Source organism: Ylistrum balloti, unplaced genomic scaffold, assembly GCF_031769215.1.
Source record: "Ylistrum balloti isolate Yb309-2 unplaced genomic scaffold, AGI_CSIRO_Ybal_v1 Utg371142, whole genome shotgun sequence".
NCBI classification, from domain to species: Eukaryota; Metazoa; Mollusca; class Bivalvia; order Pectinida; family Pectinidae; genus Ylistrum; species Ylistrum balloti.
The window spans coordinates 294,025-319,210 of record NW_026782626.1 but is presented as its reverse complement, the minus strand read 5'-3'; positions in this window follow the sequence as shown (position 1 = coordinate 319,210).

Below are 25,186 nucleotides of genomic sequence, written 5' to 3'. Positions count from 1 at the left end.
ATGTCCTATGTGGGCAAGAGGTTTCATAGATGATCCTATTGGCAGATCGCCATATTTCTGTACCGTGGAGCATTGTGACTGGAGCTGCCATTGTCAATGGAAAGAGTGAAAAGAGAACATCCGTTGACATTTCTGTGTATTGAACGTTGTGTAAAAGACTACTGAGTGACTTAGTGGATATCTGGCCGCTATTTGTAGTGATAGTCAATTTACATAGAGAAATGGAGATTATAATATGGTAAGAATGTGCTTGGTTATGGGAATGGTATGGTAAGTGAGGTATATATGGGAGATGTGTTAACATATATATATAAATATACGGGTATACATAGTGTAATAAAGTCTTGTAGATATTGTATATTTGATGTCTGTGTCATTCTTATATAAGCGATGCAAGACGTGCTCGTCCAGTTTACAGAACCGCTATGCCAATCTCACTGTAAGGTATGAACCGCTATGTCAATCTCACTGTAAGGCATGAACCGCTATGCCAATTTCACTTTAAGGTATGAACAGCTATGCCAATCTCACTGTAATGTATGAACCTCTGTGTAATCTAATGGTAATGCATGAACCGCTATGCAATCTAACGGTAATGTATGAACCGCTATGCCAATCTCACTGTAATGTATGAACCTGTCACACTCCCAACCGTTTATAATTAAATATAAAACAAGTATCCAAAAGACAATGTCTTGGTAACTCTGTACATCTGTTTTATTTTATTATTCTGATTCTCACCTTTCTATTTCATTGTAATTCTTGTGATAATTTATTGTAAATATTATAAATACGGATACATCATATCCGGGTTTATATTGTGAACGTTAGTAAAGCGGAAGGAACGAGATACACGTGAGAAAGCAGAGCGTTGGAATGGTTGTTTGAGCGTGTTTATGTTAAAATGGAGTACACCAGCGCAAAATAATTTGCGCTCTAACCCATATTGGTTTGAGAGCACTGGTATAATATATATACCATAAATGTAGTCCTGTGTGGACAAGAAAATAATATATAAATATAGTTCCTCTTTTGGGCAAGACGGCCATTTATACAGTCCTGTGTGGGCGAAGTAGTTAGTGAACGCAGTCCTGTGTGGGATGTTCAACTGCTGTATGTGGTCCTGTGTGGACAGCTGTATGAGTATTATCTGTGTGGACAACCATGTGATTCCTCCAGATGTCCTATGTGGACAGATGGTCTGTTGACTGTCCTGATAGATGTGATGGATGCCCTATGTGGGCAAGAGGTTTCATAGATGATCCTATTGGCAGATCGCCATATTTCTGTACCGTGGAGCATTGTGACTGAAGCTGCCATAGTCAATGGGAAGAATGAAAAGAGAACATCCGTTGACATTTCTGTGTATTGAACGTTGTGTAAAAGACTCCTGAGTGACTTAGTGGATATCTAGCCGCTATTTGTAGTGATAGTCAATTTACATAGAGAAATGGAGATTATAATATGGTAAGAATGTGCTTGGTTATGGGAATGGTATGGTAAGTAAGGTATATATGGGAGATGTGTTAACATATATATATAAATATACGGGTATACATAGTGTAATAAAGTCTTGTAGATATTGTATATTTGATGTCTGTGTCATTCTTATATAAGCGATGCAAGGCGTGCTCGTCCAGTTTACAGAACCGCTATGCCAATCTCACTGTAAGGTATGAACCGCTATGTCAATCTCACTGTAAGGCATGAACCGCTATGCCAATCTCACTGTAAGGTATGAACCGCTATGTCAATCTCACTGTAAGGTATGAATCGCTATGCCAATCTCACTGTAAGGTATGAAACGCTATGCCAATCTCACTGTAAGGTATGAACCGCTATGCCAATCTCACTGTTATGTATGAACCTCTATGCAAATCTCACTTTAATGTATGAACCGCTATGCCAATTTCACTGTTATTTATGAACCTCTATGCCAATATCACTGTAAGGTATTGAACCGCTTTGCCAATCTCACTGTAAGGTATGAACCACTATGCTAATCTCACTGTAAGGTATGAACCGCTATGCCAATCTCACTGTAAGGTATGAACCGCTATGCCAATCTCACTATAATGTATGAACCGCTATGCCAATATCACTGTAATATATGAACCGCTATACAAATTACATGGTAATTGATGAACCGCTATGCCGATTATGTAGTAATGTATGAACCTGTATGCAATCTAACGGCAATGTATGAACCGCTATGCAATCTAACGGCAATGTATGAACCTCAATGGTAATTGATGAACCGCTATGCCGATTATGTAGTAATATATGAACCTGTATGCAATCTAACGGCAATGTATGAACCGCTATGCAATCTAACGGCAATGTATGAACAGCTATGCCAATCTCACTGTAATGTATGAACCTCTGTGTAATCTAATGGTAATGTATGAACCGCTATGCAATCTAACGGCAATGTATGAACCGCTATGCAATCTAACGGCAATGTATGAACAGCTATGCCAATCTCACTGTAATGTATGAACCTCTGTGTAATCTAATGGTAATGTATGAACCGCTATGCAATCTAACGGCAATGTATGAACCGCTATGCCAATCTCACTGTAATGTATGAACCTGTCACACTCCCAACCGTTTATAATTAAATATAAAACAAGTATCCAAAAGACAATGTCTTGGTAACTCTGTACATCTGTTTTATTTTATTATTCTGATTCTCACCTTTCTATTTCATTGTAATTCTTGTGATAATTTATTGTAAATATCATAAATACGGATACATCATATCCGGGTTCATATTGTGAATGTTATTAAAGCGGAAGGAACGAGATACACGTGAGAAAGCAGAGCGTTGGAATGGTTGTTTGAGCGTGTTTATGTTGAAATGGAGTACACCAGCGCAAAATAATTTGCGCTCTAACCCATATTGGTTTGAGAGCAGTGGTATAATATATATACCATAGATGTAGTCCTGTGTGGACAAGAAAATAATATATAAATATAGTTCCTCTTTTGGGGAAGACGGCCATTTATACAGTCCTGTGTGGGCGAAGTAGTTAGTGAACGCAGTCCTGTGTGGGATGTTCTACTGCTGTATGTGGTCCTGTGTGGACAGCTGTATTAGTGTTATCTGTGTGGACAACCATGTAATTCATCCAGATGTCCTGTATGGACAAATGGTCTGTTGACTGTCCTGATAGATGTGATGGATGTCCTATGTGGGCAAGAGGTTTCATAGATGATCCTATTGGCAGATCGCCATATTTCTGTACCGTGGAGCATTGTGACTGGAGCTGCCATTGTCAATGGAAAGAGTGAAAAGAGAACATCCGTTGACATTTCTGTGTATTGAACGTTGTGTAAAAGACTACTGAGTGACTTAGTGGATATCTGGCCGCTATTTGTAGTGATAGTCAATTTACATAGATAAATGGAGATTATAATATGGTAAGAATGTGCTTGGTTATGGGAATGGTATGGTAAGTGAGGTATATATGGGAGATGTGTTAACGTTAACATATATATATAAATATACTGGTATACATAGTGTAATAAAGTCTTGTAGATATTGTATATTTGATGTCTGTGTCATTCTTATATAAGCGATGCAAGACGTGCTCGTCCAGTTTACAGAATCGCTATGCCAATCTCACTGTAAGGTATGAACCGCTATGTCAATCTCACTTTAAGGTATGAATCGCTATGTCAATCTCACTGTAAGGTATGAACCGTTATGCCAATCTCACTGTAAGGTATGAACCGCAATGCCAATCTCACTGTAAGGTATGAACCGCAATGCCAATCTCACTGTAATGTATGAACCGCTATGCCAATTTCACTGTTATTTATGAACCTCTATGCCAATATCACTGTAGTTTATGAACCGTTATGCCAATCTCACTGTAAGGTATGAACCGCTATGCCAATCTCACTTTAAGGTATGAATCGCTATGCCAATCTCACTTCAAGGTATGAACCGCTATGCCAATCTCACTGTAAGGTATGAACCACTGTACCAATCTCACTGTAATGTATGAACTGCTATGCCAATCATTGATCAAATGAATGAATTAAAGTTATCTGAAAACTTACCTGCCAACATGTCCTGTCTTCAACACGAATAATCTGTGATTACATCCAATAAAGGTCTTAACGTTCACAATTTAAATAATGGCAGTCAAGAAACATGTGTTATGACACAGAATCAGCATTTTGAGGAGCAATGCCTTTAGTTTCGAACAATTGGTACCGTATGTATCGGTAACGTAGGTATCTTCTAATAGGTTAAAGGTCACGAACGTCTACAGGATTGCTCAATGAACTTAAATTTTATCTTGAAAACAGAGGGTCTTCCATCAATGTATATGCAAACTGAAAATATAATTTGTGTGTCTCATAATAGAGGGACTCTATTCCATATGTAACGTAGATATCGATGTGTTTTCAGATCTCTATCCTCAGGTGAAAACATGGTTTGAAAACCCCACTTGACATACAGTATAGATATTTATTTTTACTTTACAGACTGATGAAATATAAATAGCATATTTTGACTAAATTTTTATCTGTTTGTACTGTGTTGTTCTGTAAAAGGTGGATGTGTTTGTCGAAGTAACGTAAGTATCTTCCGTTACAGCGTCAAAAGTTGCAAATGGTCAGAAATATCACATACAGTTAACAGGAACAATTTGATATTTTTATTTTATTTAAAAATATATATAATAGAAGCAGTATGCATACCACCAACTCAAAACAATGGTTCCAGCAATGATTTAAACTGAAAAAGACATTGACTGGCGTCAATAACGTATGTATTGTTCTGGAAGATGAAAAAAATTTTTCAATCGGAGGAACTAAATAATGACCATATAACCATTTGTGCAGTGTACAAAATCAGTTAACCTTAATATTGACACTCGTTATCATTACTAATTTTGTCAATAAATTTAAGATTGTAGGAGGAACACCATGCTGCTTCTTATTACTGACTTTGGGTGTTATGTGTGAGCCGCTATGCCTATCTCACTGTAATGTATGAACCTGTATGCCATTCACATGGAGCGAGAAAAACACGATGAGCCAATAAGTCACCAGCAACGCCTACACTCAATGTATACTATACGGTCGATGGATGTTCCTGATAATCGATTGTTCCACCTCGATAAGCACAGTGTCGAAATATTTTAGTATTACAATATGATTGTAGATTGTAATAACAACGTGGAGATGAGGAGATGTATCTTCTATCAACTATGAATATGATAGCAATTTTTATCATCATCTCCAACTCGATTCTTTTGGTAAACTGCTTTGACCTGTCTATCCTATCCTATGGCAGATACATGGACGTGCAGCAAAAACTGGTTGTGTTTGACGGTATAGGGATACATGCATGTTCCCGTGTCTGTGGAACCCTCACGGAATGCAAATCATTTAGTTTCCACATCTTCGATTTCAAATGCTATCTCTATCAGACTGACGCCATCCAAACACCCAACGCACTCCTTTCGAGCCCAGGGTATTTCTACGGAGAAAGAGACATTGTTATTAAGGTAAGTTGTATTCTTATCGAATTATATATAGTCCTGTCATTTTATTGCTTAAACGTTGAAGTAATTACAACAGTTTTTTTACATTCGCGATGAAGTCGCCGAAAGTATTTAGTCGAGGGTGAATAGGGATTTACCTGTGCGTACGTGCATGTGGTTAGGATTGATCAATAAATTTTGTAATTGTCATATATTTGATAATCTCAATACAAACTTGAACCTCGGTTGTAAGAAGCCAATATAATTCTTTTCTTTCAGAAACAGATATATTCCCCCACCATACCAATTTCAATAACTCGCCATATTGTTTTCCTTCATAATACAAAGCTGGGGCGGCAACAATTTACCATTTTACATTTATTCCGCCACGAATCAGCGAAAAGATGGTCCTAATTAGCCACCATAGTGAAATCATCTCACCAAAGATAGTATTTCCAGTAAGTCGTGACATACATATCAAAGTCTTATAAATAGTTTCATATCAAACTTTGAGTACAGTTTTTTTTTTCAAAAATAGGTATGTCTTTCAATTCTGACGTAAAACTACGCCCAATTGTGCCATATGACGAAATTGTTGGATAATGATTTCTAAGTACAGTTGATTACTTATACATGTATATGAACATTAATAGAAATTAGTGTTTTTTAACGTAGAAAATATAAACTTATATTGCTACTAAGGAAAATATATTAAATTTTCCTTTAACAAGACAACAAAAGCATGTTTTATAACGTAAAAAAGTTGGTATTTTAATATATCATCAATCAGTTGTAGAATGTATTGGGAAGTCTTGAATCTATTTTAGATTATCTTACTTTATCGTCAAAATTGTTAAATATGAATATTTATTTTCCTTATTTTCTTGATTTTGATAACAATCATTACTACAATTGAATTGTAGCTGTCCCAATCCCGTTAACATAAAACAAATAGAAATTCCATTCTTATATGTATATTTTAGTCCCCCTACCTGTGAAACCGAATGGAACACTAGTGCTTGTCGTCATCCGTCCGTCCGTCATTCCGTCCGTGTGTCTGTCTATGCGGATGATTTCTAGAAGAACTTGAGTAAGGGAAGTCTGATTAGGTTGAGACTTGATACAATATTAGGTTAGGGGATTGTGATAGTTTTGGATTGTGGTTTTTTTTTTTGGGGGGGGGGGAGGGGGGGTCAAAAGGTCAACCACAAAGGTTATTGTTACTGAACATAGATTTTTGGTTTCCAGATGATAACTTGAGTTAGGGATGACCGATTAGATTGAAATCTGATACATGTACAATGTAAAGAGTCTGATTGCGTTTGAGTTTCTGTCATGAAATCATGATAACCATTACTGAATTGTCATTTCACAATATCTACAGTTACGGTAATGTTCATTGACAATGCCTGAAAATAGACATTTATCATGCACTGCTATCAGTAATCTATTTCCGACCATTTGATACAAACATACTTCTGAAAGAAATCGATATGTACATGATATTAGGTTTTATATTAGGTGACATTCCAATGTCATGCTTCAACGTTTTTTGAAAAGTTGCTTTGGCACGGCAGCTTGCAACACTTACTGAAAGCTTGTTTTAATAAAATTCATTTTTTTTCCATTCCAAAAATAACAAAGACGATAACAACGAAAACATTCACTTTGCCAGCCTAACAACTATCATCATGGAACTGCATATTGTTTTAATCTCTCTGACACCACAGCAATTTTTTTTTCAATATTGAAGATATATTCATTTCTTATATATTAGATAAAACATCCCAACGTTTATTGATTTTCCGTCAATGAAAATCTCGAAAGTTTGACAGACATAATCTCGATTTCAATTAGACTCCATCGATTTGTTCACAATATCGTTCATACTTTTAATTATTATAATAAGAAATGAAGAACTAACTCATAAACTGTCATTTGTGTGTCACATATTAGTATTGAAAAAAGACCCAAGAGGATATAACGACATCCGCTATTTGGATTACGTCAGGGCGAAAAGTGTGTTTTATCATACAGTTTGTGGTAGAGCAGATATCTCGACCAAAGTGCGAATGAACGTAATATTATAAGAGCTGGTATCATCAACTGGGTTGTAGGAATGACTAAACAGGTGAATGATGTTAGTGTAGATAACATTTATATACGGTCGAATTTCGTTGTCTCCAAATCTTATAACTAGAAAAAGAGCATTCCTTTCATTCTCTGGAGTGTTGAACAAGGCCAGGTTCCGTTGCCTGATCACTTTATTGTCTTTTTCCTCAGGAGATTGCAAGCGTGAGTGGTTATAAAATGAATTTACATTAATTAATGTAAGACATAATATGTTAGACTATACGTAGACCTGTGTAAAAGCTACCGTTTACATCACTATAAATCTCTTCGCCAATCGTTGTCGTTTGTCAAAATAATAGTTATGTTCCTTTGTTGAAGTAAGTTTACCACACCATCACCGTTAACAAAAAACAAACAAACAAAAAGAAACAAAAAAACTCTGCTAGTTGTTCTTTCTCTTGTTACCTATAGGATGCTACTTTGATGGGATCGTGTGTTAATCATGCATGTCCAGACCACTCCACCTGTGTCGAACTGCGATCACAACAAGCTGTTTGCGCAGTGTCTGGTAAGCTTGCATATTTTGTATAAATGTTTAGAATATCCATTTTAAAAACTTGATTAAATATTCAGTACATCGTCTAAATTTGTTTGACAATCTGGAAAAAATTTCAATATCCAAACCCACGAACACGAGACTTCAACTCCTTTGTGTTTGTGACATCATCCTCTTTTTATGGGAAATATTTTCCATAAATATCCAGGTAATATTGATTAACCGATAATACCTTTAACTCAAGACCATGTAACGGCAAATTTTGAATAGAAAATGAGGGAAAGGAAGCAAAATGTTCCAGAGAGATGATAAGACTTCTACTTCAACGAAACCAACCTTGAAAATAGAAGTTAATGAAAATAAAAATAATGATAATCATGAACGCGGAAACGAAGCAACAACAATAAATAAGAACGAGTGTCAGATATGCCAAACTTATCGACAAAAGAGGTAAAAATGTAAAAAATAATTCAATAATATGTTACCTTCGGTCAATGTTGATAGGTCCTTATAATCTACGCCTCTCCAAACAAGTCATTGACATTTATTTTACATTACATTGAGAACTATCCTTGAATATTGAATTATCAACAACAATTAAGAAAGCCGGATTGTTGCCCTTTGAAAACGGGAAAACAAATATTTATGAGTTGAAGTCCTTTAAGGCACTTTTGGTTTGGAAATTTTTAGCCAATACTTGTTTCAAAGAAAACATACCAATTTACATCAAAAATAGATAGTACAAAGGTACTTGTGACCAGAATTGATAAGCCCTTGAAAACAAAAACAAGTCAGCCAGTATAAGGGCACAGTTTGTTCCCATAGGTATCTCATAGGTAATCTGTGTGTACAGGACAAAATTGATCAAGTAATGAAGAGTACAAAAGACATACATGTGAATTGTACGGTTTAATAATACAAAAATCAATATTAGGTGCAGAAAAGCAAAGCAATTAATGACATAATACCATAACATAACATATCTGTAAGACGTGTAGATCAGGTTGGATTTCGTAATTCTGCGTATATTTAGAAAAAAAGTTGGATGTGTATGCCACCTAATTGGTAGAACAGATAATTTTTTGTTCCAGATATTTTTAATCTTTTAAAACAAGCCATATAAATCATGAACATCTGAAGTTATAATCGATGTTAAAAGATGTAAAGTATATTACCGTTGATATCAACAACCACTACAATAAAGATGAAAAGAATATTCAGTGTTCTAAACTAAATGAAGAAAGCTGTTTTCTTCCTACACGTGTTTGTAACATTATGAGTACTTTTAAGTATTATCTGTAAATGTTGATTTAAAGCCCCAATATACGTAAAAATCTCTATAAAAAACAAACTTTATCTTATTTTCCCCATAATATATGTAACAAAACAAATACTTTCCTTTAATTAAAGAAAATAAAACTGACTGTTTTCAATTTAAATAAAAATTGAAAAAATTGGAAAATAAACAATGTGGGACCCACAATAATTCATACATTACCGCTCGTAGCGATGACATTGCGCATGCGCATATTCCGCGTGTGTAAACATGGCAGACACAGTACAGACGTTCACCAGTCGCTTCCTTTTTTTCCAATCATACATCAGGCCAGTTCTGAATTCTTACGTTATAATTGTGCGTCGTATCGTTTCTAAACTAATTATTCCTTCTAATAATTTCCCAAAAACTGAATGTTTATCACAGGAATACCTCAAGTCTACGACAAGACTTCGCAAACAGTGTTTGTAAACAAAAACTTACCGAAGACATATCTTGCATGTGCTTCCTCTATAAGAAGAAACCTTAACTCTCGCGATATCAGGTCATGAACTTTCCGACGTGGTTCGGCAACAATCGTAATTTCGATGGCGGCGTGTTTAAAATAGAGGTGTTTACAAATAGCGAGTTTCAGCTGCTCATATATCAATACTTTATGCACAAAGTCATGGTAACTATTGTTTGAATAACTTAATTTTAACTACATTTGAGATAATATCTCAATAATTATGTGTGATTCTATACTAAATTTTTGGTGAATGTTACGTATATTGGGGCTTTAAAGACATAGCAATCGATTTGACTGAAAATACCATTAGTTTCTTTGCTGATATATTCTCTACACCAAAGACAGGATGACAATGCAAAAATCGATAGTTGTGTTAATTGTGACTGTAGTAAAAGTAATCAATAGCTGCAATCATCTTCTGAGTGACTGGGTCGCTGTGGTAGTTATGAAGAAATGCACGAATAGAATATAAAATGCATGTGGTGCAACATTCTACATGATGAATTTCTAATGTATAAGACTGATGACGTGTCAGCTTCCAACAACGAACTACCTTTTTCGCTTTGTTTTGTTTTTCTAGACCATTTGCCCAAAGGTTTTCTGTGATGTTTTGTTCGTAGTTTTATGTTATTTTATTTCTTTGTATCCTGAAGTGGACTTAATGAGCACTAGCAAATATCGGAATTTGCTATATAATCTAATGTCACTACTTGAATTTTTTTCAATACCTCATTTACAAAATTTACACCAGGAAGAGATGGTAATAGATGAACAGGTTCATTTCCAACAATCAAACATTTAATGTGTCCTTTGATGTACTTTCAGAATGGGTTCATTATGCGATACGATGTCTGTTTCTACGTGGTACCATATATTAAGTATCTATTGATTTTTAAGTAATTCGCCACAGCTGCACTTTATTTGATCTTAAAAAGATGCTAGTCATATTGTAGAAGTGTTACCATAGTGCGAAATCAATAGATTAATACATGTTCTTATATGTGACATGGCCTTAAATATGTGGTACAGGGTATCGCTTATCATTAAATTACAAAATTTATTCGATTATGGTGCGTTTTCATCTCCCATCTAGATTTTTTTTCGATCACTTTGAATTTTCCACAGTCGCCTCTTACGCTTTATTTTTCACAAATCATATAAAAAGTTTGTCTTGTCGTTATTTAGTATGAACGTCATCATACAGAAACCTAGAACTATGTCAAATTTGATCTCTGTACATATTCTCTGTGGTGTTGTCACAAAACAATTTAGCCCAATTTTAAAATTCTCTCTTTTAAACATTTCTTCTATAACAACAAATGACTTTTCCATTCGATAAACTACAACATCCCATTCTAAAATGAATGAACACTTTCATTCTCTGGTTATGGAATCTTTTTAAGGAAAAGTGAACGACAGTTTCAGTATACGGCTTTGAATTCTGCAGCATGAAAAACATGTTTAAAGCAATGACAAAAATATCCGAAGGATACCATCGTGAGTTTCATATTGTTTTGACTGATTAATGTGTTCGTGGAATTCAGCAGAAAGACTACGGGTATGCCAATGGAACCAAGATTATAATCATGTTTAAGTTTGGTTTTTGTTTTCACACGAGGTTGATTTATTGTATTAGCTGATGTAAACAGGTATCAAAAACTTTTCCAAGTTTCGCTCATATATACTAATGATGTCCTGTTTTTCAATAGCAAAAAATATATTGACTATATCCATCGTATATACCAATCTTAATTCGAAATCAAGGAAGTGACAGATACATTTACATCAGGCGTTTACCATCAGGGACTGCTTCCATCAAACTTTAAGGTAAGGGTGATACTTCTGGGTTCCCTATTTGTACATTTTCCATTTGGAGATAGTAACATTCCTACTTTCAAAGCATAAGGTGTTAACATAGGCAGTTGATTCGATAGTCAATGGCTTGTTCTCTTATATAACACTTTTCATGAAAGATGTCAACAGGTTATAGATAAACTAAATGCAGAATGACGAAGATAAACTAAATGCAGGTTGATGAAGATAAACTAAATACAGGTAGATGAAGATGAATTAAATGCAGTTTGATGAAGATAAACTAAATGCCGGTTGCCACCATTATCTAATCATCATATATATTCTTTTGTGCGGTATCGGGTCACGTTTTCATTACCAGTTTTGCCGAAATTGTGAGAAACGGACACAATTTCATCAAATCGCTGATCCTTTATATTTGATGTTTTATTCATAAGAGATTTGATTAACTGCTGTATTGCTGTCTTTAGTTCGACTGATAAGGTTCAGCAATCTATCATGTCTGGTACTAGGCTAGGTTATAATTTTAAATTTGTGTCACTGTAATGCTATCCTACGGTGTATCCAGTGTTTTCAGGGAGTTTCCGTTTGTTTTGTAGATTGCGGTGTACCTCCTGCAAAGACCGGGGCCATCGCCGTGACAAACATCTATAGACCTGTTGGGAATACCTACACATACTCCTGCAAGTCCGAATATACTTTGGTCGGAGGTTCGGGAACAATCCAATGTCTGTCCACTGGACAATGGTCAAATCCAAGTTTTACTTGTAAAGGTAAGTAAAGACAGGACCAAACACAACAAAGAAAATACCAAATGATAACATAATCATAACCCAATTTCAAATTGAATTTAACAAGGGCAAATACAAACAAGAGAAAGATTGATACGGAGACATCTGAAAAAGTACCGGGAGAATAAGACCACCTTGTGTTTCAGAAGAGTAAGTGTGGTCTTCTACATCGACGACACCTATCATGTAAACATTGAGTCAATAAATGTCAGTAATGTCACGTTTTCAAATCAGAACATTATAGACAACAACGAAACCAAACAGACAACTAAACAAACACTAAAGAGCATTCAACACGTCCTTCTTTATATAGCATAAAGAAATAGAAATTTTCTCGATGAGATCACTACGACGGCAGAAAAACTTCATAATTTTATCGATTTGCATCTATTGAAACTGTGTAACGCGTTTGTCCGTAAGTTAACAACTTCTTGTTCGAATATCGTAAAAAATGGGAACAGGTCCTTGAATATTGAATCAACTGCAACATGTAAACGCCATAGGCTGAGGATGCAAGGATGTCCATAGGTGGAAAATTCACAATAAGGAAATTGAAATCATGACACTCAGCTTGGTGCAAAGTTGTCCATTTTGGGTTTGTTTTACGGACATTCTGTCACATTTGAAAATCTAAAGGATACTTTACAGAAACCATTAGGTGTCCATCTAGTGTAAACTTCTTTATATACGCTTCCTCTCTCCGTGTTACGTAAACGTCAATTGAATTAAGCTGGTACTGTTTGTGGTGACCTGTGGAAACTGGCTTGGAGACTTCATAAAATTATTGATGATGTGGCACTAAGCAGGCTTTTAAAACTTGCCCGTAGAGATGGCCGTGACCTTCTAACACCACGCCAATTGATGAAAGGTGAGCTTGAAAATAAGGCAATAAAGCAATATCTTACATCAGTGATCTGTTCAAGCTAACACTCCACCATACTTTTCAAGCAGAAATATCCCTGTAATTTCCTACAAATACATTGCACTCAAAGCCAATTGTATCCAAACCAACTGAATGTAACACTAATCCTCTGTTATCATTTTTTTCTTTTTGTTTACCTCGATGTATTAGTATGATCCAACTTGGCTCATAGTAATGGGTGATTTAAGCTTTTTTTTTAAATTGTTAAGCTGCAAAAACTTTCCATGAACTTTCCTTAACCCATCCGTTAATTCAATCTGAAATACAAGATATTTATGGACTCGGTTGAAAAAAATGAGTTAGGTTGGGTCCATCATTATAATAAGAATTTGCAGTTTGAAATAAAAACAAAACACAGATTAGCTTTCATCAGCACTTCAAGGTTTACATCACATGTATGTCTTTGTGCCTGCAGATAAGGCGTCCAGTACTTTGATCCTTGTCTGCAAACAAACTAGGATTGCTTATAATGAAGGAATCCCCAACTATACAAACTATACCTTTCCAAAGAAGAATTACTGGCTAATTATGCTTCGGTACTACAATCGTTTATAATGCCAATTCATGAGAAAGACATTCCCCGTTTATATTGGATTCCCAAGCTTCACCAGAATCCATATAAACGATGTATATTGTTTATTCGTCTAGGTGTTTAACCAAGACTTTGTTAAAACAACTAACCACCATTCTTAGTACTATCAAATCTGACTTACAGTCTTATTGTGATACGGTGAATCAAGAAGTGGAATAAAAAATATGTGGATTTTCGACCGATCTTCAACATCCTCTTCTGTAAAAAAAGTTCTTTTAACAGAACATTTTATTTTTGCTCTCGTCTTCTCTTGTTATTTGAGTTTTCTTTTCCAAGAAAGGTGGAAAGGTGGGCGGCGGTGAAAATATGTGGTTGTGTTCTATACTGAAGAGTATTTCCAAAAACATAAAAATCCAAATACAAATATGAACAAAAGACAGACAGGCTGACTTTCATATGAGGCTATACAAACGACGTCCTGTCTTTAAATTACAAAAAAAATTATAGAACACATCCATCGTATATACCACCAGAATTGGAAATAAAAACACGAAAGTCTCTTCTACATCAACCAATTTCACTTTCACTATTGTTAATTTTCCGTTTCTTTGTGTAACATGTCTGCATTCCGAACCTATGGCTAAATAGGAAGCTAGACGTGTTTGCTGCTCGTTAGATATTATTCTCCTTGCACTTTTTCAAGATTTTCCGTATATATATCCGTTTTTTTATCCTATTTACACTTGTTTTACTGAAATGAGTTTGAACTATGATTATGTTGATCTGTTGGTATTTTATTATAATCATTAGTATGTCAGTATGTGTTTCGAATAACAATGAAACTACACAGGGATGTTAAGCGTCATATGCAGACGTGCATGCGCTTGGTGCAATGGTATAACTACCCTTTTGATTTGATACATTATGTGTTTCCAACACTGTCATTTAGGAAACATAACGGAGGCATTTGATTGGTCAAGGTTGATGTGTCGTTTGATGAAGCTGAAAAATGTTATATGTGGGTTTTGAGGGATTGTTTGTATACTTGTACTATTTTCCCAAACATTGGTTGTCGTTTGCTTGATGGAACAAATCCGGTCCAGATTACTCCTCCGAAACTTGTGAACCAAATTCCATGGAACTATGCATGAATATTAAGGACCATTCGTTAATGTTTGTGCGCTTTGTCTTAGCGAAATATTGATTGCCATGTAAACCAGGTCACATTACACACTTCTTAAAGCCTTATTAGTTTGATCAACTTAATTTAATTCATATCAAATGTTGTAACTAATCGAAGGCGATAATTTGATACAGAAGAATTTTTCAAATCATAATGATTCTTTTATATACTCATCTGAAAGGTAACCAAAACCCACGACTTAACGGTTGATATACCTGGCTCTATATGGCAGAGAAAATAGGGGAAGGTTAGACTGTTGTGATAATCGTCGGCTCACCGCGTGCATATAAGTCATTTGAAATATGTATATCTTTCTCCAATATGATCAATAAGATATCCTTGTGAATATACATATATGACTGGACCAAGAATCAGTACAATTGGCTTTAAATAACAGGTTTGACCCTTACATGAGTGTTTTTTCTTTGTCGTATATGTCGTCGAGGTCGCATATTACCGAAGCACTGTTTAAAATTGAAAACCGAGTGCTCAACGTCCAAGGATGTTTCAGACTAAATCTGGACAATAATTCTTAAAGAAGAAAAAAAAATTAAAAGAATTTGCCCTGTATCCCTTATTGATCATCTTCCCAATCTCCAGACCCAAGGACGATCATCTACACAATTGATTCAACTTCCTCGACGTTTCAGACCAAATTGAGACAGAATCTTGGCATCCCTCCTGAAGAAGGAAAATGTTAAAGAATGTTTTCTCTTCCTCTATTGGACTCCGACTCTCCAGCCTTAGAGGGCAAGACCCACGGTTTCTACAAAATTTATTCTTTTTCATCATAGGATGATTCAAATCAAATTGGAACAGAATCCTTCAAAAGAAAGATCTCAAGAATTAATGAACGATGACGTCAAAAGGCGTTTTGGTTTAAACTGGATAAAATGGAAACTTATTCTAGATTCAAATGATGGTTCTATTATTATTATTCTCATATTGTACGTTATGTTTTGTAATTTTGCTAACTGTAAATTCAACTAAATACATGTATATTATAAGCTTCGTGATGGAAACTGTACCTCTCTCTATCTCTCTCTTTGATATCATCTCTATTTAATCAGCTATACGGCTATACAGTTCTCATAATTTATTAATCCTAATGTAATTCAAAATCAATAACGATATTACATTCGTTAGACAAAACAATAATCAAACACGTCATATATCGGAGACACACGTTCATTGTTTATTGTAATTTACTGCTCTCGAGTGCAAATAACTCAGTTAGGTCAGGGAAATCGGGTGTCAGGTATAGCTGGAGTTTAGGTGATTTACGGGGTTTGACAGTGACAATATTGGTAGATATATATGTATATTCGCTTACCTTCACGGTAGTCTTTTCATTGTGACCGGCATGACATTTTATTCACTTCTCTCAGATCATTTGAAAAACACGTCTAGTCAACGTTGCAAAGTTGGCGAAAACAAAATAATGGTTTTCTGTCAGTAAAATATATCATCTGTAGCATATCATGGCGCAGAGTCAGAGAAAACAATAATGCTATCTTAGGCAGGAGCCAAAGTTCATCCTACAGAAAGTAACTGATGATATAGAAACCTCACATTACCGCCAATATCGTTATTTATTTATTTATTTCACTTTCTATCTTGTAGCATGCAAATTGCAAAACACATATCTATACAATGCAAGGCATTAATTTATTTTGAAAAGTCTCCCATTAAATGTATATTGCCGTTATTGACAATTGACACGCTTTATGACGGGAATGGAACATTAAGCAAATAAAATGGTCAATCGACCATTTAACTCCCAAATATTGACAATGAAACCCAAATCAAGTACTTATGACGAAATGATAAGGCCTGTCATTATGAATGAGATTTACTATCGAACTAAAATGGTTTGAAAAGGCCTCTCGCGATCTCCTATCCGTCAAATTAATGGCTCAAGTCAGCTGATAGAATTCGTTTCACAGTTGATGTGGTTCTATTCTGGAGAGCGTGATATGATAGTATAGACTAAAATGACGGATGTTGTCGCCGATTCAAATTACGATAACCTCAAAATGTAATTATCTCCCTCAACAGTTCCAAACAGTACGGTGTATGTTTTCGTTTTCTGATGTTTATTTGTGTATGATCATTATTATCATGTTGTTTGTTACAAGTGGTATTCACAATTGGCATTCTTTCTTTGTTTCCAATATAGAATGTGTAAATATTTATTTTTCTTAAATACGTAATTACCTTGTATTGTCACTGTGCATTGACTAGCCTGGACAGAAAACAAAGACATAACCAACACCGAAATATCAGACGTCAGCACTCTAATGATGCGTAAAATATATAGGAATATTGGTTCTGCTCTTCAGCCGATCATTGCATTTGTAAATCTAGCACATAGTACCAACAAGGTTGCCCCAGCTGACAACCTCAAATGCAATAATGGTCGTCATTTCCAATTCTTTGGGAGAACTGAAATAATGATATCGAGGCAATGACCCTCTTTTGTGAGATGATTTATCTGCCAGGACAGACGGAATGATCAAGAGATTGGAAACTATTTGTAATAGCAGTCCAATACGTCGCCACTAAAGACCGAAATAAAAAAGTAAACAAAAAAATAAATAATGTATATATTATTTTGCTTGGCGATTATAAACATGTTGTTTGCGTTTGCGGTGTGGAAAGCATTGCTTAAACATCTGAAATAATTTTCAATTTTGCGTCATTCCAGATATTCTATAACCTCTACCATTCATATGCACATGTCTGCTGTATAAAGTATGTACGTGTTACATGACTTCTGGCGTAGATCAATGATGTAACAAACATATCGTTATTGGTAAATAACCAATTCGTCTAACCAGCGTCGAATCGTGTGGAGAGCAATTCAATTGAAGTACGTTGTAACTGGTATTTAGTCTACCCAAAAGCCTCGCTGTTAAAAGATTGCGGGAAATGATATCCTCTCGAAATGTCAAAATATGTCATTAAATATTGCTGATGATATAAAGAATCTCTTAGATAATACTACTTAGATAATATACATCGAATTTGCAAAGAAAAGAACTGTATATCTACAGACCCGTCCGTTTGGTAAAAGATTACAATTAATGTTGGAAGACCTTATAATTACTAAGCTATGGAAAATTTTCAATCATCATCTAAATACACTATCAACTTATATCCTTTCACTTACGAGGAACGATGAAACCAACTAGGATATGACTAAAGTTATAATACAGTAAAATTATCTGCCGCGATACATCTACAAAATCTACAAAGAAAGATATTTAATATACAGTTTTGAAAAGAAAAAGTTATATATATATAAGACACGAATATAAAATGGTGTTAAAAGTCGATCAGAAAGTACTCGGGAATCGGGCTTACATCGATGCCGTGAGTTACGTGAGGTTCTTTTGGTGTTGTTTACTATAGATTTAAAGAATGTCGATTTCTCAATTGAATCGGGACATCACACGTGTATCGACAACAAAGTATAATAACAAGCAAGCTATAAAATCATCGTAACTGATTAACATTTTATTAAATAGCAGCAAATATTACACGAAATGGGACTGGACATGTTAACTACAAAGGACAACAACTGTTCTTAGTCGATGTGATCACATCTGACCTAATACTGGCCACTTTACTTTCACTTTGCTCTCATAAAGATGTAACGTTTTCCTTCTCCGGAACAATATTTTCTTCTGCGCATACACTTCATTTGAATTGTTCAATCTAGATTATTTCATAAAAAGGTAACCTGTCATTTTGACTACAGAAATCAAATAGTGCTTTTTCATGATAACTACAAACATTTCTGATCATGTGATCACCATGATAATTTGATTTACATCCACTATGGTGCAGCCAATTTTTTTCATTGCATATTTCTTGCTACAAGGAAATATTTTTCATTTCGTAAATGGCAAACGAAATCTTGATTTCAATATAAAATCAGTGAGAGCGTGTGAATGTGATTTTATGACATCATGTATATTATGTAAAATCAAATTGGGACAACGTTCTTAAGGATGTAGTCTTTTGACCGGAAGTCAATGCTACTTGTACGCTTGGTGACAAAGCATGAAGACCACAATCCCAGCATTATTCATTGTCAGCCTTGTCTTAACACATGCATTTATTACATTTTCCTCTTTAATTCAAGATATTTACATTAATAAGGATATTTTCTCTTTTTTTTACAGAGGATGATGATTAACCTGGGATGATGAGGAATACAGCGAGACCTAGAAATACTGGGTTAACTTATTCTGAAAAACCGACACGAATCCTTAATAACTGCTATGACCGCATTTGTTTAGCGTGATAGTGATTTTTTTTATTATGGATGGTAGATTAACTGCATATTAGATTAACTGAGATTTTATTTTTTTATACGCCCGTCGGAAGACGTGATCGTGATGTGTTATGATGTAGGCTGGCAGGCACACGCGTTGTCCGCACGATAACTTTAGTAGTTTTCAACGGATCAACTTCAAACTTTATAGAAATGTTCTATACATGATAGCTCTGACAACATTGATGACTGCAATTCTCAGAGTTATGTTCTATTATATGCCTTATTACAGAAACAGTGTCCATTCGATATCACTCGAAATCGATTTCAACGGATCATATTTCCGACTGTTATTCGCAGAGTTATGGCCCTTTATTCAATTATCAAAACTGTCAACTCTATATCTCGATAAGTTTTCAATGGATCAACTGCAAACTCCAGAGGAAGGTTCATTACCATAATAGTTCAAACATGTTTGATGAACACAATATTTGGATAGAAATTTATGGAGTTGTGACCCTTTATTCAGCTACCGAAACAGTTCCCGCTCAATATCCCAATTAGCTTTCAACTTGATCGGAAGATTCATTACTATGGTCGCCCGGACAAGTTCGATGACTTCATTTTTTCCCGATTGTAATTCACAAATCTATGGCCCTTTATTCAATTATAAAAAACGTATCTGTTCGATGTCTCGATTAGTATTCAACAGATCAACTTCAAACTTCATATGGAGGCTTGTTATCAATCTCGTTAGGACATGTTCAATAACCGCAACTTAGGGCCCGTAATTCACAGAGTTATGGCCTCTTATTTCAATTACCTAAACAGTGTCCGCTCGATATCTCCAGTAGTTTTTAATCGAAACAAAAATTATTTATTGAGAAATGAGCTTTGTAAAATTTTTAAATCTTCCATAACTTGAGTACTAATCTCTAATTATTTCGGAATGTTGTCGCCCCTGACACTCGGTAGGCTTCTCTGGTTAACTCCACTATAACACAATTGACCTTAATGTGTTGATCAGATATTAGACATAGCTTTTCCTTCCATTTCCTCTGAGGAGCAGATCATGCACCGCCTCGCGTAACTTACCAAATCTTGAATTTTCTTGTGTGGAAAAGAACAAGTCTCCTGAAGTATTCATTATGAAATTGTAGACAAACTAATACATATGAGGGGTTATAAAAGATCTTGTGAGTACTCTTCAGAAGAGAGAATTTCTGCTTTTGTTTGAATGCATAATTATCAGTGCACATCGGATAGTTGATATGAACATAACGCATATATTCGCATTGTAAAGTAACTAAACCCAAAAAGTTACATATGTATTTATTGTGATTTTTTTCGCTCATCTCGTCCGAAGGACCGGTGAGCTAATGCCATATAGTAGCACCCATCCGTCAACGTTTTCTGCAAAACGCTACAAGCCATGAAAGAGGGGATTTTGAAATCAAATCTGGTCGGAAGTATCCTTTTTGGAAGTGGAACATAGTTTGTAAAATAGGTGTGTCCATGCCCTAAAGGAGAAATTTTGCAAGTTCTTTAAAATCCTACTCCTTCTGTAGGAATAATTGGATTTCGCCTAAATTTGATCTCAAGCATCTTTGGGTAGAGGAAATAAATTTTGCATAAAAAGTGATTCTTCACTCTCTGAGGAAGGAGGGATGGGGCCCAATAGGAAAAATAGAGCAGATTTTTTAAATTCCTACTCCTCCTGTAGAAATAGTTGGATTTTGCCCGAAGTGGGCATTATGGGTTTTGAGAAGGGAAATCAATTTTGTATAAATGGTGGGCCTTGACCCCGTAGGGTAAGAGGAGAGAGGCTCGATACAGGAAATGGGTTATGTCTTTGAAAATGTTGAGAACTCCACCCCATAACCATATATAGCATTGATGGGCATAAAGAGATTAACACAATCGTGATGTAAGAATTGCCCCAGGATCTGGTTCAACCCCAGGGACTTAGTTTCCTTGTTATATTGGATCGAGAGATATACACAATCATGATTTGAGAATTGGCCCTTCCACTCTGGACTTAATTTCATGATTATATTTTTGAAACAGTTGAAATCCCTATCCCTTAACCAGGTATAGAATTGCTTGGCATCAAGAGATAAGCGTATTGAAGACGTAAGAATTGGCCCTTGGGTGTGGCACACCTCTAGGGACCTAATTTCTGGGCCATGTTTTTGACTCAGTTGAGATCGCAACCTTATAGCTATATAAACTGTTACTGGCCACCAAGAGAGAAAGACAGTCATTCTGAAAAAAATACCATTTGATCTTGCTTTACAAAACAGGTCATGTGACTGAGATGTAATTTGGAAATCGAAATTCCCACCCTAAAGGCATGTAAACGATTACTGGGTTTTAATATTCAGGCCTTCGACAGAGTAAGACATTCAGGACTTATCTATAGATTGAAGCAACTTGGTATTGGGGGCAGTTTACTGTCATGGTTCGAAAGTTATTTGAATAATAGATTACAAAGAGTGGTTATAAATTCTACAACATCCGAGTGGAAGGTTGTAAAAGCTGGTGTTTCCCAAGGGTCAATTTTAGGACCACTGCTCTTTCTGATTTTTATTAATGATATTGTAGATGATATCAGTGTGCAAACATTTTAAATGAAAATCTAAGGAAAATTTATGCATGGTCAGAGCAATGGTTGGTAAAATGTAATCCCGATGAAACTGCATCACTTGTTATTAGTAAGAAAGTTAATAAACCCAACCATCACCTTTAATATATGAATGCTATTCCTGTTAATGAGGTTCAACATCACAACCACATCGGTATTGTCCTTTCTCATGATGGCACTTGGAAGAACATATCAGTTATATTATAAAGAAAGCGTCTAGTAAACTAGCCAACCTTAGGAAAGTTAAATTCAAAGTTGACAGAAGTTCCCTCCAAACCTTATATTTTCTTTCGTCAGACCCATTCTTGAATATGGTGATATTGTTTGGGATAATCTTACAGTCTCAGTCACTGGAGAATATTCAGCTCGAAGCAGCTAGGATCGTAACAGGGGGAACCAAATTAACTAGTCATGTCAAACTTTATGAGGAGACTGGCTGGGTCACTTTACAATTCCGTCGTAACGTAAAGAAAATTGTACAGATACTTCAAAAATGATTTTTGGCCTCACTCCTCCATACCTCTCTAATCTACTCCCACATCGCGGGCACGATACTCACCAATACCATACGCGTGATGCTGATAAATTAAGCGGCTAACTTCTACAAACGATCCTTTCTTCCTTCTTCTATTGACCTCTGGAACTCGTTACCCCGCGAAATTAAAAATAACCTAAAACGCTACCTGTACTGACACTCCCCTACAGTCCCTCCTTATTATAGTTACGGAAAACCGATCAGGTTCGTCACGACAGACTACGAATGAACTGTAGTTCCTTAAACGCTCATCCATTTCGACGTAATCTGGTTGAAGATCCCTATTGTTTGTGTAGACAAGGATACGAAACAACCGAGCACTTTCTTATGCTCTGTCCTACCTATACCGATGTAAGGAATGAATGCTTTGCAAATCTTCCTGTAAATTATACTCTTGACTAACTACTACACGGAGATCATAACTTAACTATTGAAGAGAACCAAAGAATTTGTAGCATTGTGCAGCAATACATTAAAAAACTAAACGCTTTGGAAATTAACGATACTACCATTCAGACTCAGACGGCTGCAGAATGAATTACTTATTACTCATTGTCCTCGTCTGTAATTTGATTGCTTCACACATATATACATGTAACTGTATTTCGGTTGGGTACATGTAATTATAAAGTCTGAACACTCCCCTCCCCCACCCTCTCTCTCTCTCCCTCTCCGTCTCTCTCTCTCCATTAATTATGCTATCAACGCTTAGCTTCAAGTATTGTGTTGTCACCTGCTTGTCACTCTATATCAGGAGACAGATTTACATAAGTATTGTTATACTTTTTTCTGAATCCTATTTATGTTTGTAATAATGATGTACAATTATGACACGTATGAAAATAAATAAAATATATTTTAAAAATATGTTTTAAACTAATATTCAGGTGAGCAATACAGACCCTATGGGTCTTTTGTTTTATTTGATAGGTGTTGTAAATTATTAAGATGAACAGTAGTTATCAAAACACTGTACACTGAGTGTTTAACGGCCAGTGGCAGTCAGGGTCACTGCGAGTCAAACTAATTGAGCCTAGGCTGTAGGAAGAAATGGTCGAATAAAGCACATGGTACGGTAAATAACAGTAGGTTAAAACATTAGCCTACTTTGTTAGATAAAACAAGAAACGGAAAATGAACACGTCTAGTTATAACAGGAATTATTCATATCGTGTTAAAAAAGACCAGTCGCACTAACGCCATTCAATATTTAGCCAGGTCCACGAAGAGGAAATGCATTGTCCGATGATCGACCTAGAAATACGCATAGTCAATCAAAACATGTTTCGCTGTGAACATGGATTCATGTGCATTATCAACAAGTGGATCTCCCCCGCCCCACCCCCATTCATAAATGAATGGATAAAGATATGTAGTTCCTGTTCGGAGTCGAGAAAAGGACAACTTCCTCTATGCGGCTCCCCGTTTAAGGAGTACTGTTCCTACATTTTACTGAAATTTGATTAGTCTGTAATGCCCTTGGTTTTACGTTTGTATATGGCAGAGTAGTTTCTATCTGGTTTACAGCGTTTTAGCTGTACTATCCGTGTTCTAGTAATTCACGCAGATTCCAACTTGTCCTAGAATCCAGAAGAATGTTCACAGATTCTGCTTTCAAATTCCTTATTCTCAGAACGAATTTTCGGCATTTTAAATTCACGTGATTTAAAATTTTGTAAGACAGAATGCGAGTACGATTACATTAAATATGTTTTGGTGCAATTATCTACCATGCAACTCGTTTATTTGTGAACCGTGTTCTATGCCCGTGCTGTTTTATTGGTATGTGTTAACCGAAATACAAACTGCCAAGATCTTACGTTCATGTAAAATACACAAGTCACTAAAGACAGTTTCTTGAATCTTGTATCTTGGTACCAACGATCGCCAAATCAATGACACAAAACATGTCATAATTCGGTAAACGTTTCCATTTGATCTTTGACATTTTGAAAATTTTTCATCCTGGTTTCCCTCTCCCATAAAGACCAATCAGGCTTGAGCATGGTCCAATGACAAAGCTGTTTGGAGATCCATTGTTTCTTAAAATGAAAACATGGGGACATGGTCACTCATACAAATATTGTTGCTTATATTCCAGTGATAGCAGTGATATTAAAGATAGGTAAAGATAAGTGGGGTACTTGTTAAACAAAAACAAATTATGGTTGGTAATGCATTCCTCAATGGGCCTGAAATGACAGCAAGTCCCTACTGAAATTCCTGAATGGACTGAAATGACAGTAAGGCCCCACTGAAATTCCTCAATGGGCCTGAAATGATGGTCGGTAGCCCACTGAAACTATTAAAAATAATGTACATGTACAACAGAATTTTAATTCATAAGTAACAGAGGTCATTATTTATTTCAATGCCTCTGATAGGATTTGAACACGGACCCCTTGCTAACTCAGCCAATCTAGCTAAACAGAAGTTTTCTCCAGTCTAGCGGTATGCTGCGGCCAGTATTTCCAAGGTTACACATGTTATGCAGTAAAAACAAAACAAGCCCAATAAAACAAAAACAGAAATATTTTGCCACAGATTGTCCGTAAATGAATTTTCACT